The sequence below is a fragment of the Gorilla gorilla genome, chromosome 22 (genome assembly GCF_029281585.2).
Source record: "Gorilla gorilla gorilla isolate KB3781 chromosome 22, NHGRI_mGorGor1-v2.1_pri, whole genome shotgun sequence".
NCBI classification, from domain to species: domain Eukaryota; kingdom Metazoa; phylum Chordata; class Mammalia; order Primates; family Hominidae; genus Gorilla; species Gorilla gorilla.
The window spans coordinates 18,633,704-18,652,891 of NC_073246.2; the positions used below are offsets into that span (position 1 = coordinate 18,633,704).

Here is a 19,188-nt window from a genome sequence, read left to right on the forward strand (position 1 = left end):
CCCTGCACCCCTCGTCCCAGCCTCTCTTTGCTTTCACCTGGACTGACCCTGACACCCATCAGTCTCAGCAACTTACCTGGGCTGTGCTGCCACAAGGTTTCAGGGACAGCCCTCATTACTTCAGCCAAGCTCTTTCTCATGATTTACTTTCTTTCCACCCCTCTGCTTCTCACCTTATTCAATATATTGATGACCTTCTTCTTTGTAGCCCCTCCTTTGAATCTTCTCAATGAGACACACTTCTGCTCCTTCAGCATTTATTCTCCAAAGGATATTGGGTATCTCCCTCCAAAGCTCAAATTTCTTCTCCATCCATTACCTACCTTGGCATAATTCTTCATAAAAACACACGTGCTCTCCCTGCTGATCGTGTCCGGCTAATCTCCCAAAGCCCAATCCCTTCCACAAAACAACAACTCCTTTCCTTCCTGGGCATGGTTGGATACTTTTGCCTGTGGATACCTGGTTTTGCCGTCCTAACAAAACCGTTATATAAACTCACAAAAGGAAACCTAGCTGACCCCATAGATCCTAAATACTTTCCCCACTCCTCTTTCCATTCCTTGAAGACAGCTTTAGAGACTGCCCCCACTCTAGCTCTCCCTGACTCATCCCAACCCTTTTCATTACACACAGCCGAAGTGCAGGGCTATGCAGTCGGAATTCTTACATAAGGACCAGGAACGCGTCCTGTAACCTTTTTGTCCAAATAACTTGACCTTACTGTTTTAGGCTGGCCATCATGTCTCCGTGCAGCGGGTTCTGCTACCCTAATGCTTTTAGAGGCCCTTAAAATCACAAACGATGCTCAACTCACTCTCTACAGCTCTCATAATTTCCAAAATCCATTTTCTTCCTCACACCTGATGCATATACTTTCTGCTCCCTGGCTCCTTCAGCTGTACTCACTCTTTGTTGAGTCTCCCACAATTACCATTTTTCCTGGTGCGGACTTCAGTCCGGCCTCCTACATTATTCCTGATACCACACCTGACCCCCATGACTGTATCTCTCTGATCCACCTGATGTTCACCCCATTTCCCCACATTTCCTTCTTCCCTGTTCCTCACCCTGATCACACTTGGTTTATTGATGGCAGTTCCACCAGGCCTAATCACCACACACCAGCAAAGGCAGGCTATGCTATAGTACAAGCCACTAGCCTGCCTCTTATAACCTCTCATTTCCTTTCCATTGTGGAAATCTATCCTAAAAGAAATAACTTCTCAGTGTTTTATCTGCTATTCTACTACTTCTCAGGGATTATTCAGGTCCTCTTCCTTCCCTACACATCAAGCTCAGGGATTTGCCCCCACCCAGGACTGGCAAATTAGCTTTACTGAACATGCCCTGACTCAGGAAACTAAAATACCTCTTGGTCTAGGTAGACACTTTCACTGGATAGGTAGAGGCCTTTCTCACAGGGTCTGAGAAGTCCACCACGGTCATTTCTTCCCTTCTGTCAGACATAATTCCTCGGTTTGGCCTTCCCACCTCTATACAGTCCGATAGCAGACCGGCCTTTATTAGTCAAATCAGCCAAGCATTTTTTCAGGCTCTTAGTATTCAGTGAAACCTTTGTATCCCTTACAGTCCTCAGTCCTCAGGAAAAGTAGAACAGACTAATAGTCTTTTAAAAACACACCTCACCAAGCTCAGCCACCAACTTAAAAAGGACTGGACAATACTTTTACCACTTTCCCTTCTCAGAATTCAGGCCTGTCCTCAGAATGCTACAAGGTACAACCCACTTGAGCTCCCATATAGACGCTCCTTTTTATTAGGCCCCAGTCTCATTCTAGACACCAGACCAACTTGGACTGTGCCCCAAAAAACTTGTCATCCCTACTATCTTCTGTCTAGTCATACTCCTATTCACAATTCTCAACTACTCATCCATGCCCTGCTCTTGTTTACACTGCCGGTTTACACTGTTTCTCCAAGCCATCACAGCTGATATCTCCTGGTGCTACCCCCAAACTGCCACTCTTAACTCCCTCTTAAAGTAAATAAATAATCTTTGCTGGCAGGACTACGCTGAACCTCCTTAGGCACTCTCTAATCAGATGTCCTAGGTCCTCCCAATTCTTAGACCTTTTATACCTGTTTTTCTCCTTCTCTTATTCTGTTTTTCAATTCATACAAAACTGTGTCTAGGCCATCACCAATAATTCTAAATGACAAATATTTCCTCTGACAACACCACAATATCACCCCTTACCACAAAATCTACCTTCAGCTTAATCTCTCCCACTGTACGTTCCCACGCCGCCCCTAATCCCGCTCGAAGCAGCCCTGAGAAACATCGCCCATTATCTCTCCATACCACCCCAAAAAAATTTTCACCATCCCAACACTTCAACACTATTTCATTTTATTTTTCTTATTAATATAAGAAGACAGGAATGTCAGGCCTCTGAGCCCAAGCTAAGCCATCATATCCCCTGTGACCTGCACATACACATCCAGATGGCCGGTTCCTGTCTTAACTGATGACATTCCACCACAAAAGAAGTGAAAATGGCCTGTTCTGCCTTAACTGATGGCATTATCTTGTGAAATTCCTTCTCCTGGCTCATCCTGGCTCAAAAGCTCCCCTACCGAGCACCTTGTGACCCTCACTCCTGCCTGCCAGAGAACAACCCCCTTTTTCCTTTACCTACCCAAATCCTATAAAACGGCCCCACCCCATCTCCCTTTGCTGACTCTCTTTGGACTCAGCCCGCCTGCACCCAGGTAATTAAATCTTTATTGCTCACACAAAGCCTGTTTGGTGGTCTCTTCACAGGGACGCGCATGAAAGAACGTGCCACAGAAAATGAGACACATCAGTGAGGGTAGGTTTGAAATACCAATTTAAAGCAGACTTTCACCGTTTGGCCAGGCTATAAACATTAAAAATCCATAACTAAGATCTTGCTATATATTCAGGCATTTTAAGAACTCTGCGTATATAATTACGTTTGACCCTTCTAATGCCTTTATCAGATAGGTTCTATTATTGCTCTTTTTTAAATAAAGAAGATAAACTTTGAAGAGATTAATAAATTAATAAATTGGTCCTCCATGACACAGATTAATAAATAGCAGAATCTTGATTCAAATTCTATTTTGTCCTCGATTTTAACTGCATAATCATAATGTTATAATGTTGTTTTATGTTACTTTTATGGATTGCAAAAGGTTAAAACCCAATTTATATTAGTTTAAGAAAAAGCAGAAATCATAGAGGGTACCGTTAGAGTACTTCCCCCTTTCTATGAGGGCTTTCATAGAAACCAAGTACAGGAATGCAGCTGGGCCTCAGGAATATCAGAATCCAGGGAATAAAGACTGACCAAACTTAGTTTCCACCTCTGCCCCAGCCACCTGACCCCCTTCCACCACAGTCCACTAGTTCCCTCCACCCCCGCTCTACCCCCCACTGTCTTATTTCCATCCACTTAGTAGAAAATATAGTTACTGTGAGCTTTATATCTTTCAGTCCAAATATTCAATGCCCAAAAACAGTTGCTTGACCTTTTTTTTTTTTTTTTTTTCTAATCACAAACAACACTAATTGTGGGGATGGAAAACTTTGGCCAGGTTTAGGTCATTGTCCATTCTAAAACAATTATCTATTCAGTCTCTTAAATCAAGAATATTTTGAGAATGTTTTTTATATGTCTGACACTGTCTTTAGTACTGTGAATCCAGCAGTGAACCAGACAAACAAGATCTTATATTCTATAGAGAGAGACAGGGAATAAGTAAGTTAAAATATATAATAAATATCCAAGAGACAAATACATATATAAGATAAATACATAAGCTGATTTCAAATAGTACTATATTAAAACAAGGTAATATATAGCAAATGATTGATGGGGCAGAGGAGTGGAGGTCAATATTAGATATATAAGAGAATCTTTATCTGAGATAACATCTGAATAGAGACCCAGATGACAAGAAAAAAACAGCCATCAAAAAATCAAGAAAGGTGATGGCAGGCAGAGAGGATGAAAGGTACAAATGCAATGAGCTGAGAATATTAGACAGCCAGGATGGCTAGAACCTAGTAAGCAAATGGGAAAAAATGTAGGGAATAAGTTAGAGGCAAGGAGGCAGATAGGGACTAAAATTACATATGGGAGGCTCTGCAAGGCATTTGAATGTTATTCATGTGGAAAAAGTCATAGCCAAAGGGAGGATGCTATGATTTTCTCAAGTTGGGTTAGGTACCCCTTGGGTTATGTTTTAATTTGACTGCTTTTGTTGCAGCCAGAAAGTTGTAGAATGAGGTGGAGTATTTCCCATGGGAGCTGTGGTTCTGGGCAGATAAAACAATGCACAATTCTATTCTCTTCACAATTCTGTTCAAGTACTTCTGTTATAAATCCCCTTAACAGTCAGTCCCCCCATTGTCAATCACAGTAGCCACTGCTCTTCCAAAACCAGCTTTATCTAGGTTTTATTTTCTACCAGTTTTCAATATCTTAAATTTTCTTCTCTTTTATACAATTTTAAGGCTGTTTAAAAGGGCTAGCTCAATTGGAATAAGCATAACTTTCCAATGTTGGAAAGTGATCTTTGCTATGCTGATCATTGATTGATTACCTGATAGTTAACACCTATTTGAATCACTGTCTCTTGCCTCTAAGCATTGGCTTCCAAGCAGATTTGGGCTTTGTATTTTAAAGTTTCCTATCTTCCAAGCTCTGTTATTTGCCATGCTTCTTTTCAGCTTTCTTAGGAAAAAAGTGATTGGATCCTGGGGGCATTTGCTAGATATCTGGCAAGGAGCATCACACAGGTATAAAAGCAAGTCAACCTAACTGAGGAAAATTGAGTAAAGTGGAAAAGGATGCCAGTAGAAAGGAGAGAATCTGGGAGGAAAAAAAAAAAGGGAAACTATATACAGTCAGGTAGTAGTCATATCAAAAAACAAAGGAATGCCCCCAAAGAGTTATGAATTGCTGCAGGAGAATTAATGAGATGGAAAATTTCTCAAGGAAAAAGAGCCAAGTATATATAAAGGGGAGAAAAGCATAAAATGAAGAAAAAAAACAAATAAGGGAAAATAAAAATTTTTAAAAACCCCAAGTGCAAGGTGAAAGAGTAAAACAAAAGAAAGGATAAATTAGGAAATGGTGCATTGCATTAAAGCAAATGTATTCTGTTTTCTTTATTCTTATCTTTAACTGGCTTTGCATTTCTCGGGTAGCAAAGCCAAACTGAAAGGATAATTTTGTTTATGTACCCAATTTGCATAATTGTGCAATATAAATTACAATGCTAATTAAGGACAGCCCTTGGGCTTCTGGAATTGGGTCAAAGTGGCTCCCCAAGTGCAGGGAGGTTGGGGCATTGGCTCTGTCCCCTCTCCCACTGCAGGGAAGCTGGGCAAGAAAAAAGAACCTCTCTGACAGTGTGTGAAATCTTGTCAGAATTTGTTGAAGACCCAGAACTGTATGTCTCACTCCCAGACTTGGCTTTTAAAATCATTTTTGTGTGATTCCGCAATGAAGCTCTTGAAAGCTAAAATTTCTTCTAAATGCGGTGTTGGTTATCATTTTATGAGTCCCCTCCCATTTTTTTTTTTTTTTTAATTCAGAGAATTTTGGTTGAAACACTAGATAACTGAGCATGAAGCTGGCATGCAATATTTTCTCACTGGACTCTTGCCAGAATTGTCTCAAACCAGTGTATGATATACTCTGCTCAGGCTTTTGTGAGCCGGGGGAGATGACAAGCTGATTTCTGAGCTTTAGTTAAATCCATGTCCTTGAAACTAACTAAACAATTGCACCATAACTACATCAAATTCAGTCCCAGAGCATTTATTCCCTGCACTGTTCATAATAGAGGATTGAAAGGAGTAGGGTTCTTACCATCTTTAGCATGGGTTTTTTCAAGGAAAGAATTATTTCTGAGTTACTGTTGTGAAGGCTGGCGTAACTACTTTGGAGGAACCTCTGTTTAGGCCTGTTTTGAAGGTGGTGTTTGGCAAGCCTTTGGTAGCCATTGAAACTTGACCTCAAGCAAGTTGTATGCAAAACAGAAACAAGCAGCTCTCAATCACTCAAGTACTTGAGCCAACGGGTAGGGAGGGAGACCTATTATCCTGTCTGTGTCGTCTCTATTCACGTTCCTTTTTCTCCTTCACCTTTTGAGAGAGTGTAAGCCCCTTTTATAAGAGATTGATTACCTCACTTGGGTAACAGCATAACAGTCAAGGCCGCTAGTTGTGTACACATGATTTTGACTTTGAAATACCAAGAAGCTCTTTCCACTGGGATAATTATAGGAGTAATTGGAAAATACGTGGCCTGTGTTACTTCGTTTGCTAGAGCAATGTTTTCCAAACTCTTTTATATCCAGACATGAAAAAACAAAAAGATAACTGTGTGATCCTGGGGTGCTATAGTCTGAATATTTTTGTATCTCCTTGGTGGTAAAGATAACCCCCAAGGTAATGGGGTGAGAAGGTGGGGCCTTTGGAAGGCAGTTTAATCATATTGGTGGAGCTCTCATCAATGCAGTAAGTGCCCTTATAAAGGAGGCCTAAAAGAGACTCCTTGCTCCTTCTGCCATGTGATATTTCAGTGAGAAGACAGCTATTTATAAAGAAGTGGGCCCTCAGGAAACTTGGAATCTATAGTCCCTTGATCTTGGACTTTCCAACCTCCAGAACTAGGAAAAAAATACTGTGTTGTTTTTAAGCCACTCAGTCTATGGTATAGCAATCTGAACAAACTAAAACCTAGGGTAAACTAGAGGAGAATTGTGACTGTGGGCAGGGCTGCTCATGTTCCAAGGTGACTGGATCTGTGGCTCTGCCCAACTCAACCTTCCAATTTCCTGAAACTAAGGGTTTAGTATCTCGTGGCACATCAGTATATCTCGAGCAAGGTTCCACACTGTAATCCATGCAGCAACAATGTTCAAGTGATCATTCATAAGGAGTCCACGGTCAAATCAGCATGGGGTAAGTTGGGTTAAACACACAGACTTAAACATGTTTATCACAAGAATTGTGACATTAGCAACCCTTATTTCTACCACTTCTTCTCTTTTCCCTATGGAATCCACCTCTCTGCACTTTCACTTTTCTCCACATGGTTTGGGTGGAACTGGCCTATCCTTGGCTATAAAGGAGGGCACTTGACCTGTTCTGGTCAGTGAGAGCAGCTTATCCCCCAGGCCATAGGGATTGGTTCAGGCTGACAGTAGACTAGAGCATGGCAAATCAGAGTCAGACTCAGGAACAATGGAAAAATTTGGCAAATTCTTGGTAGTATTCTTTGGGCATGTAGATAAAACTATGAATGAAATTTCTAAGTTACTCCTCGTATCCAAGATAATATACCTCTCATTTTGCTGAAGCTAGTCTGAATTGAGTATTATTTTCAACTGGAGAAGTCTTGATTGATATTTACTTTTATTTCCTAAGATTCAGCTCTAATAGATCATGTTCCTGCTTAAAAGTCTCCAGGACTCATCATTACATAGGGGATAAAGTCTAAGTAATTATAACTTAATATATAGGTTTTACCTATAATTGCAGTAAATATGGGGCGGGTTCTCTCTCACTGGTTTATTGATGACAGTGTTAGCTAAGAATAAACAGGGTGGTCAGAGTCTGCAGTCTAGTTAAGTATCCTTTTAATACATTGGCTGAGGGGTCCTCAACAAACAGATTGCTTTTTGCTCCTAGAGTTGATCATGCTTTTGGGTAGATTTTTTTTTTCCTTTTTTCTGCAATTGTTCAGGTGGATTTAGTAACTCCAGCCTTTCTCTCTGGCGTATACTTTGTTACTAATTATAAAGGCATAATCTTGACAATGTAGACATTTTAGAGAATACTGCTTCTGATGGTTGTATATGTATTGAGAACAGTTACCGTAAAGCAGTGATTCTTAAAGTGTGGTCCCCGGACCAGCATATTGTCACCTGGGAAACTGTTAGTGATGTAGAGTCTTGGGCCAAACCTCAGACCCATTGAATCAGAAAATCTGGGGATGATGGCCAGCAATTTGTATTTTAATAACAAGGTGATTCTCTTGTGTGATAAAGTTTTCAAACAGTTGACAAGAAAGGTCAAAGCCTGGAGAATATCTTGGTCGAGGACTTCCTAAAACCTTCTATCTCATTACCCCAATATACTTTCCTCATGCCTTTTTAATTGCTATTTCACTACAGTTTTTACTTCTCTCGGGAGCTCATCCTATTTAACCGGGTTTTTAGTTTTACAATTTCATGCCCACTCTGCGTGGATCTATTGTCAGGTTCTCACTTTTCTTGACAGTTTTCTTGGAAAATTAAAAGATCAAGCCAACTGGATTTTTATTATTTCAGCTGCCATTATATCTTCTTCAGGGTGTTTTAAGATTATCATATATACTTGCTCCCCCCTCCCAACCCCGTTACCATCTTGTTGATTTCAGACTAGTATTTAAATCATATTTCCTAGACAGGCAACTTATGCCATTGTGAGATACAAAATAGTTCATATAACGTAGCAAGGGGATATCATTCTAGAATTAAACTCATGTTACAGAAATTTCATCATGAAGGTAAAACACATTTGTATAAATTGAACTTTGACTATATTTGCATCACAAGCAGTAGACCAAGACAGACACTGTTTAATCATTTACAGCATCAGCTATAAAGTCAGACTTCCTGAGTTCAGATATAACCCACCACTTGCTGATTATGTGACCTTGGGCAAACCCTCTGTGCCTCAGTTTCTTTTTCTGCCTGAATAAGGAAAATGCTCAGTAAATTTTAGTTAATGCTACAGCTTTTGAGGCAACATCCTGAGAAAGATGCCCACACGTAATAGCAAGGCAAGGTTTGTCTAAACTAAAATCCTGTCTCTGTGAACACACATAAAGGCTCATATTTTGAAGACAAAGAGAATTGGTTGAGAATGATTAAACCTATACTGGTAAATGAAAATAACAAACAGTTCTTATAGAACTTGCAGTATGTACTCAAACTTAACATAACTTTAATTAATATGCTATCAGATTTAGTTTAGTTCACATTAACCCAAGCCCAAAGACTTACACCAATTTTAGTTAAGATAATAGTCTCTGTTTTTTCTAATCTAGTTTCTTTTTATTTGACTAGAAGTTCTTACTTTCCTTTTCTGAGGGCCTAATTCTCTTCTAAGTCCACTAACTCAGATGTTATCATCATGTTTAAAAATGGATCAGTCCCAGGTGTTGTTACTTCCATGCCTGTGAGCACATATTATTGTTTGTAAAAAAAAGTTCTAAAGTTTTTAAATAGCTAAAAATTCATGTTAAAATTCTTGCTATACAGCAGCCCAGAAGAGGTATGGCTTTTCTCCACTATGGCTATGATGCCTGCCAGGAATTATTAGTTGTTCCAGTAATGTCCCTAATACCTGTCTGAATAATCTTTGGGTGACTGGGTATAGAATTTTACACTCTATAGCATACTGGCTAAATTTGCTTCTTCACAGTTATATCCATCATATACTGTCTGGTCTTAAAAATTCACTTACATATTACATGTATAACTGCATTGGCTTATTTAAAAACTATTAAATGTCAGGTACTGTTCTAGGCATCAAAAACACAATGTTTACTTAAGTCCCTGCCATTATGATGCTTACATTAACAGTGAAATAAACTGTAATCATTCTAGAATGCAGAAACCGAAAGTTTTCTTGTCTGCCTTTTTCTTAGTAGAGTGCTGGAAACATAAGTAGGTGCTTAATAAAGATTCCTGGATTATTAAAATGCATACTATACTTAAAATATTAGGAACTTATGGCTGGGCACAGTGGCTCACACCTGTAATCCCAGCACTTTAGGAGGCCGAGGTGGGCGGATCACAAGGTCAGGAGATCGAGACCATCCTGGCTAACACGGAGAAACCCCGTCTCTACTAAAAACACAAAAAATTAGCCGGGCTTGGTGGCAGGCCCCTGTAGTCCCAGCTACTTGGGAGGCTGAGGCAGGAGGATGGCGTGAACCTGGGAGGCGGAGCTTGCAGTGAGCCGAGATCGCACCACTGCACTCCAGCCTGGGCGACAGAGTGAGACTCCATCTCAAAAAAAAAAAAAGAAAAAAATATATTAGGAACTTCTGAGGAGCCTAGTTGAAGAAGGAAGCTCAGCAAATGCAGGCTTATGGAGTGGAAGATTATTTGAGCAGCAAATCAGTTTAGAGAATACCTAGTAGAACTGCTTACTTTTTAGGTGAAATAACAGAAAATACCTGTTGTTTTAGTAAGGGAGAGACCACCCTTCATATTGTCTTATGCCCAATTTCTGCCTCCAAAGAAAGAAGAAGTAAAAACTAAAAGGCAGAAATGAAATCCACAAACATACAGCCCTGCGCCACACCCTGGGCCTGGTAGTTAAAGATCCACCCCTGACCTAATCGGTTATGTTATCTATAGATTGCAGACATTGTATAGAAAAGCACTGTGAAAATCTGTGTCCTGTTCTGTTCCATTCTAATTACCAGTGCATGCAGCCTCCAGTCATGTACCGCCTGCTTACTCAATTGATCATGACCTTCTCACGTGGACCCCTTAGAGTGGTAAGCCCTTAAGAGGGACAGGAATTGCTGACTCGGGGAGCTCAGTTGTTGGAGAAGTGAGTCTTGCTGAAGCTCCTGGCCAAATAAAGCCCTTCCTTCTTTAACTCGGTGTCTGATGGGTTTTGTCTGCGACTTGTCCTGCTACATTAGCAATTAAAAATTAACTGTACCGTACAGTCAGTTGACTATACCATACAGTGTACCAACAGTATACCCCCCTGCCCCCTGCTGACATAGTGAAGACTTGTGGGAAGTATCAGAAAGAGAACTGGAATTAAGAGGGAAAATCAAGATTTGTGACTTTAGCCAAATGTCTTGGGTTCACGAAACCCACATAAAATGGCTCATTTTGGGGGATATTGTGAGAATTAAAGGAATAGAATATTTGAAAACACTTTGGTACATTTTTCTAGGCAGAACAGAATTGAGTTTTGGGGAAGGTGTCTTGAGTTAAAGATGGTGATGAAAATAATGAGTCATTGAAATAGAAGGAAACATCCTAATTTACAGTCATTAAGGACTGCCATGAAATTCCACCCCATGAAAATCTGAAATGGGTATATATACCTTCAGGAATGTGTAGCTTGATCATCAAGAGATTCAAGTATACTGCCACAACACACTTATAGTTTAGACCATGATCGTGTGGTAGAGACAGTTAAAAATATTTAATCTCTCTTATTCTCAAATAATGAGTATAGGAAACAAATAAGAATTTAAATATTTCTGAAGATCATCATGAAAATGTCTAGCATATTTTGTAAACAACAATTTCTTGGATTATTAGATACTTTGCTGTTTGCTTTTCAGTAGGCACAAACATATTGTGAGATGTTCTGTATTTATGAAGTTACAATAAACTGTGAAAATAACAGAATGCATTCTGGGTAAGCTAAAGCAGTAGTCCAGATATTTCATTAAAATTCAGATCCATACTTTGGGTTGTATTCTTATTCAAAAATATATTTAAAAATATTATTGTAAGTATGTTTCTTATCGCCAATTTTTAATTTTCATTTGTAGGTTGTGGAAAATGCACTAGAATCAACAAACATGGGGACTAATTCAACTCGGATATCATGTCTTCAGAGAAGTTTTTCCTGCCCTCCTCTCCCTGTAGAATTAAGTATTCTTCCACTGTGCCACCCTCTAACTTGTGCTCATATCTTCCTCTATTGTAGTTATGTGTTCACATCCCTGTTGTTTTTGTACCGGCTTCTCCCAAAGGGAGACATTTAGTCTTATTCTTCTTGGTAACTTTAGCACAGACCTGGCAGATTGTTGACACTCAACAAATGTTTATCGACTCAAATGCGTTCAATTGAACATTGACCTTTGATCAACTCTGGGAAAAGTCTGCAAAGCTAGTTAGGACATTCAGAAATTCATTTCATTTCAATCCTAACTAAATAAATTATTGAAGTCTCAGAACTTCTCAGTACTTGATTTAGACACATAGAAACTTGGGTAAAGAACACCTATATTGTTATATTCCTCAAAAAAAAGTTTATCTTTTCATGAAATGAATCTACTGAGGATATTTATAGAAACTGAATGTAAGGGAGCAGAATAAAGTGGTGTGTGTGTGTGTGTGTGTGTGCGTGTGTGTTTGTGTGTGTGTATGTAATTTGAAGAGTAGGTGGGAGAAGGTTGTGATAGGATAGCAGGTCTTGTTTATGATAGTCACTAGCTATAACAGACACTGCCTGATGCCTTTCCAATATTCACTTCCCTTTTCTTTTTTTTTCTTTTTGGAACAGAGTCTCACTCTGTCCCTCAGGCTGGAGTGCAACAGCACGATCTCGGCTTACTGCATCCTCTGCCTCCTGGGTTCAAGCAATTCTCATGCCTCAGCCTCCCTAGCAGCTGGGATTACAGGCTCTCGCCACCACGCCCAGCTAATTTTTGTGTTTTTAGTAGAGACGAGGTTTTGCCATGTTGGCCAGGCTAGTCTTGAACTCCTGACCTCAGGTGATCCACCTGCCTCGGCCTCTCTAAGTGCTGGGATTACAGGCGTGAGCCACCGTGCCTGGCTCTCTTTTCTTACTTAATGTCTGTGTCAATTAAATAGAAATGTATCAAGTTAAAAACCTTGCTTCGGTAGCTTCCAGTGCAAATAAAGGTACCCATGCCACCCCATTCTGGCCAACAGTAAAATTGATGGAAGCCTCTGGTTGGGGCTTCAAGGAAAGCTTTATCAAAAGATAAACTCACTGGGTTTGTCCCTTAGTTCAGTGGTCCCCAACCTTTTTGGCACCAAGAGACCAGTTTTGTGGAAGACAATTTTTTCCATGGACCAGGAGGGTTCCGGGGGATGGTTTTGGGATGAAACTGTTTCACCTTAGATATCATCGGGCATTCAATTCTCATAAGGAGCCTGCAACCTAGATCCCTTGCATGTGCAGTTCACAGTAGGGTTCATGCTCCTATGAGAATCTAATGCCACTGCTGATCTGACAGGAGGCAGAGCTCAGGCAGTAATGCTCACTAGTTCCGTTGCTCGCCTCCTGCTGTGCAGCCCAGTTCCTAACAGGCCACAGACCAGTACTGGTTCGCAACCCAGGGTTTGGGGGCCCCTGTCTTAGTTCCTTTGCCTTCCTTCCAGATGGATGCCTGGAGGAACAATCATCCCGCAATTGTGAAAATTGAAGCCATATTTTAAAGTTGGTTTCAACTGTAATACAGAAGAAATCTGGACCTTGATGACATTTGAGCTACAGTACTAATCTTGATCTTCCTATTCATGAGCTTGTTGCAAGAGACAAGACTTTTACTGATTTAACTCATTGTTGGGATTTCTTGGAACTAGACACAGTCATAATACATTTTTTCCTTCCCAGTAAAATGGTAGAGCATGACTTTTCAAATCTAATAAAACTCATGTGTAGCTAAAACCATTCTACAGAAACAATTCCATCTCAGCCCATGGTACAAGGGATTTTCCTGAATGAGAAATGGTGTCTGATCATTTTGTTGGTTTCTTTGTTGGTTTTTCCTGAAACTTAGGGTTAAAGAATCCAGGAAAGTTGTCTAGATAGAGTTATAATTTCTGTGGACATCAACTGATAAATGCACTTACAGTTTGTATGCCTAGGTTTGGCAAAAATCATAGAAGCAACATCCCTCACATAATATTGTTTTAATTAAATTTTATTTCTTTCTTGGTATGAAACATACTGCAGAAGCACAATCAATGGACATTGGATAGTTTCCTTAAATCTTGCTCTTTGTCCTATTTATATAATTTATTGTGTCAGTGGTTCTCAACTGGTATGCTCCTGCAACTCATCATCTGAAAATCCTTCCCAGATGTGCTGAAAAATGTTCATTAATTGTATATTCTATTTTATTTTTATAACTAAGTACACATGCTTGTGACTGGAAGAGAAAACACCCCTCATTTAATCCCAGAGGAATATTTGGCCTTGATTCATTCCCTGCTCACTCCACCCCATTATTAAGATAGAGATTGCTGAAGAAATCCCTGCTCTATAAATGTAGCTGATCCAAAAACAAAATGGAAATTCATTATTTTAAAGATTTCTACAAGATCTTTGTACAACTCTATTTTTTTTCCTATTAAGAATTACATGATTCTAGAATAAGTTCCAACCCTAAGTATCAACACTGGAACACAATTTTAAAACAGGGGGCGATTATCTCTATAGTGAGATTTAACTACAGAGGTGATAGCTCTGGTTAGTGAATTTCAAGACTAGAAATCAGGCCTGCTGTCTTTTAGCTTAGAGGAGGTATAATAAGAAGAGGATTAGAACTACTGTGTATATTAACAAGAAGAACTCTATTATGTTCAGCTATCATTATATATGATATTATGTTTCTTTTTATGAACTATAGTTCACTGTCTTTAAGCATAATGTTTGCCCAAGGTGGGGGTGTTGGTGTGTGTCTGTGTGTATATGCATGTGTGCACACGTGTGTATGTATAGTTGATTCATTCATTCTGACCTACTGAATTTACTGAAGGAATAAGAAGAAATACCTTGAACTGAGGGACCTGGCTTAGCTCAACATCTGTACCATCTACCTTTGAGTATCCATTCCTTTACTGTGAAGCATAGATGCTAAAACTAAAATTGCATTTGCTAAACTACTTTGTAGCTAGATTCCTGGGTGAGATTAGATTTGGTCAATTAGATGTTCTTGTATAACATTTAGAAGGTGATAGTAAGGCAAAGGTCATGTGACTGGCTGACTTTGTTTATGTTCAATGATCTTTATTGGGGTACACTTTATATATAATAATAAATAATGCACACATTTTAAGTGTACAATTTGATGAGTTCTGACAAATTTATATGCATGTATAACCAGCATCAATATCAAGATATATAATGATCCCCTCGTTCCAGAATAGTCTCTTGTGTTCTTTCCAGCCAATGCCCCACCCCTGGATTCTGGCAACAATTGATCTGCTTTTTATTACCATGGATCATATTTGTCTTTCCTAGAGATACAAATAAATGAAATAATGTAGTGTGTCCTCTTTAACTTTGGCTTATTTCTCTCAGCACACTATTTCTGAAATTTGTCCATACTGTTGATATGGCAGACAGAATTTTAAGATGGTTCCTAAAATTCTTGCCTCCTGGTATGTATAATTTTCTCTCAGTTTTCCACTGAACACTAACCTAGGTGCTATTGTAAAGGGATTTCTCAAGTGTAATTAAAGTCCCTAATAAGTTTATTTTAAGTTAGAAAAATTTTCCCAGGTGAGCTTGAGCTAAGTGAGTGACCTAAGCAGGTGAGTTGTTAGAAAAAAATTAAGAGATATTTGAAGCATAGACAAAATTCTGTTGGCTTTTAAAAGAAAACTTCCATGTGATAGAGAAAGCCAGATGATAGGGAACACAAGGTTACTCTAAATTGACAACCAGCAAAAAAGCTGAGACTTCAGTCTTATCATCATAAGGAATTGAATTCTGTCAACAGCCACGTGACCTTAGAGGAGGAACCTGAGCCGCAGATGAGATCATGGCCCTGGCCAATACCTTAAATTCATCCTGGTGAGATATGAGCAGAGAACTCAGCTATGCCATGCTCAGATTTCTCACCTTTAGAGCAGTAAATTAATAAGTGAGCATTATTTGAAGCTGCTAAGTTTGTGGTGATTTGTTACACACCAAGAGAAAATATATACTGTATATATTATTAGATTTTTCCTTATATTGGTGGGTGTATTTGTTATCTATTACTTCCTAACAAATCGACAATAATTAAGTGTCTTAAGACAACACATATTTATTACCTCATAGTTTCTGTGGGTCAGAAATCTGGGCATCGTTTATGTGAGTTCTTTGATTTAAAGTTGTTGGCAAATCTGTAAACAAGGAAGCAGTCAGGACCGAGGTCTCATCTGAAAGTCAACTTGGGATGGGTCTGCTTCCAGCCTCACTTAACATAACAGCTGGCAGGATTCAGTTGCTCTTGGGTAGTTGGATTGATGGCCTCAGATAACTAGGTAGCTATTAGCTAGATTTCACCCTCAGTTTGTTGCCGTGTGGGCCTCCCTAAGGTGGCAATTTACTTCATCAAAACCAGCAAGGGAGAGAGTTGGCTACAATCTCTAGTAATGTAGCTACAGAAATGACATCCCCTTAGCAATGAGATATTTTATTAATTAGAAAGAAATTACTCAACAGGAGGGGATTACACAATGTAGTGAATACCAGGAGGCTGAGATCAGAAGGAGCTAGTGTAGAAGCTGCCTACCACAGTGAGTAGTATTCTATTACATGAATATACCAGAATGTCTGAATCCACCCAACTGGGCATAGACATTTGTGTTCATTCAAGATACAGACTATTATTATTTTAAAAATAAAAGTTACTATGAACATTTAAGTATAAGCTTTTGTGTGGGCATGTTTCATTTGTTTTGAATGAAATTGCAGGGTCACATAGAAAATGCATATTTAATCTTATAAGAAGCTGCTTAAAATGCTTTGCAATGTGATTTTACCATTTTACACTCCCAACAATGTATAGCAATGTATCATAGATCTAGTGGTTTCATATCTCCACAAACACTTGATATTGTCACTCAGTTTAATTGTAGCTACTTAAATAGGCTTATAATGGTACTCGTTATGATTTTAATATGCATTTCCCTAATGCTTATTAGGGACTAATTATGTTAAGCATCTTTTCATGTATTTAGAGGCCATTTGTGTACCTTCATTTGTAAAATATCTGTTTAAGTAGCTTGCCCATTTGGATTGCTTTACATTTTATTATAGAGTCATAAGTGTCCTTTATATATTCTGAATATAACTATTTTATCAGACATACATATATATCAAATATTTTTTTCTAAGTTTGTGGTTTGTGTTTTTACTTTTTATACTGTTTATTGAATAGTAGATTTTATATTCATTTTATCCATTCTGTTATGATCGATATTTTTTGAACTATGAAAATATTGCTATGTAAAAATAAAAAATATATTTTCATCCTGAGTTTCATAATTTTAGCTTTCACTCTTATATCTGTGATTCATTCTGAGTTTTCTTGTATAATTTAAAGTCAGAGTGGGTGTTTGTTTGCTTATTAATATATTTATAGATATTTCTAATTCTTTCTAGCACCATTTATTAAAAAGTCTCTTTTTTTACCCATTGAATTATTTTGTTTAAATTGTTATGTCTAAAATCAAATTACCAAATACACATTGTGTATTTTGAACTATTTATTCTGTTTCATTGATTTTTATGTGTTCCTTTACACCAATATCATTGTCTTAATTACTGTAGATTTGTTGGAAATATGGGAGTCAAATTTAAGGATTTCAATTTTGTCCTTTTATCAAGTTGTTTTGGCTGTTCTAGGTCCTTTGCATTTCCCTATAACATTTGGAATTAGGTTGTCAATATTTCCCCAGAATAAAGCCTGCTGGGATTTTGAACAGGATTGTATGGAATCTATAAATCAATTTAGTGAGAATTAATAACATATTAAGTACTCTAATTGATGAACATAGTATCATCTTCCATTTATTTAGTCTTTGACTTCTCGGAAATGTTTTATAGTTTTCAGTGTGTAGGTCTTGAAGTTTGTAAAATTCTAAGTGTTTTATGGTTTTGACTGTAATTGTAAATACCTCCCATTGTTCATTGTTAGTACATAGAAATAAAATAAATTTTGTATTAATTTTGTCTCATGCAATCTTCTATACTCACTTCTTTCCAATAGTTTTATGTGGAATTCTTAGAAGCTTCCACTTACATCATCATGTCATTTGGTAATTAAAACAATTTTACATCCTTTTCTTATATCTGTATGTCTTTTTTTAAATTTTGCTTTATTGCACTTCAGTACAATGTTGAATAGGAGTGTTAAACACTGATTCTTCCCTTATTCTTAATGCTGAGGAGAAAAGTCTTTCACTTTTAAGTGTGATGTTAACTGTGGGTTTTTATAGCTGCCTTTCATCGGATTGAGAATGTTCCTTTTTATCGCTAGTTGACTGAGATGTTTTATCAAAAATGGAATTTTGTCAAATGCTTTTTCTGGAATGGTCTGATGGTTCTTCTCCTTTATGCTGTTAACGTGGTGAATTATAATGATCGATATTCAAGTTAAACAGTGCATTCCTGGAAAAGCCCTATAGGGTTATGATATATTCCCTTTTAAAAGATTTGCAGGATTAATTCGCTAATATTTGTTCAGGATTTTGTGTCTAAATTCATGAGAAATATTTGTCTGTACTTTTCTTGTAATATCATTTTAAATCAGGGAAATGCTGGCCTCATAAAGTGAATTAAAGAATGTTCCACTCTCCTATAATTTTCTGGAACAGTTTGCATAGGACTGGTATTATTTTTCCTTAAAAGTGTGATAAAATTCACCAGTGAAGCCATCTGATCTGAGGATTTCTTTGTGGAATCATTTACAATTATAATTCCAATTTTTAAATTGGAATTTTAAATGGATTTTAACTCAGATTTTCTATTTCTATTTCTTTTTGAGTCAGCTGGGTATTTTTTTTTTTTTTCCGTTTAAGGAATTTGTTCATTGAATTTAATTTTTCTAATGTATTGGCTTAAAGCTGGTTATAGTGTGCTCTTCTTGTCCTTTTAATGTTAGCAGAATTTAAATTGATATGTCCCCCCTTTTTTTTCATTTCTGATATTGTTAACATTTCTTCCCATGCGGACTCAGTGTATTTTTCTTTGTGTTTGTGCTGCTTAGGGTTCGTTGTGATTCTGTATATTTAAATTTTTCTTAAATTTGAACAAATTGTTCATTTTATCTGCAGATATTCGCTCTGCCACCCCTTCTTCCTGGGCCTTAAATTATACAGCCATTACACTGCTCAGTGTTATCTCACAGCTCACAGAAATGCATTTCTTTTTTTTTTCACTCTTTTTCTCTCTGGGTTTCATTTTAGGTGGTTTTTATGGATAGTCTTCAAAAATTTACTAATATTTTCTTTTGCAGTAAAGTTTACTAAGAGTTTTTGTCTGCAGTGTCTGATCCTGTGTGGTGAATTTTTCGTGCGAGATATTCTAGTTTTTATTTCTAGATAATCTAGGTTATTCTGTTTAAATTTCTTCTATCTATTAACATCATGTTTTCTTTACATAATTGAATAACACTCTAACAG

General features: G+C 37.9%; 1 long non-coding RNA gene across 1 annotated transcript in view; it reads left to right on the forward strand.

Annotated features, from left to right (window-relative positions):
* Positions 1–17,724, forward strand: part of LOC134757862 (uncharacterized) — a 35,552-nt gene extending 17,828 nt beyond the window's left edge. The window contains exons 3-4 of the long non-coding RNA XR_010132406.1: positions 2,789–2,837; positions 11,586–17,724. This is a non-coding gene — a long non-coding RNA (uncharacterized lncRNA). The remainder of the gene's footprint in view (positions 1–2,788; positions 2,838–11,585) is intronic.
* Positions 17,725–19,188: the final 1,464 nt, after the last annotated feature.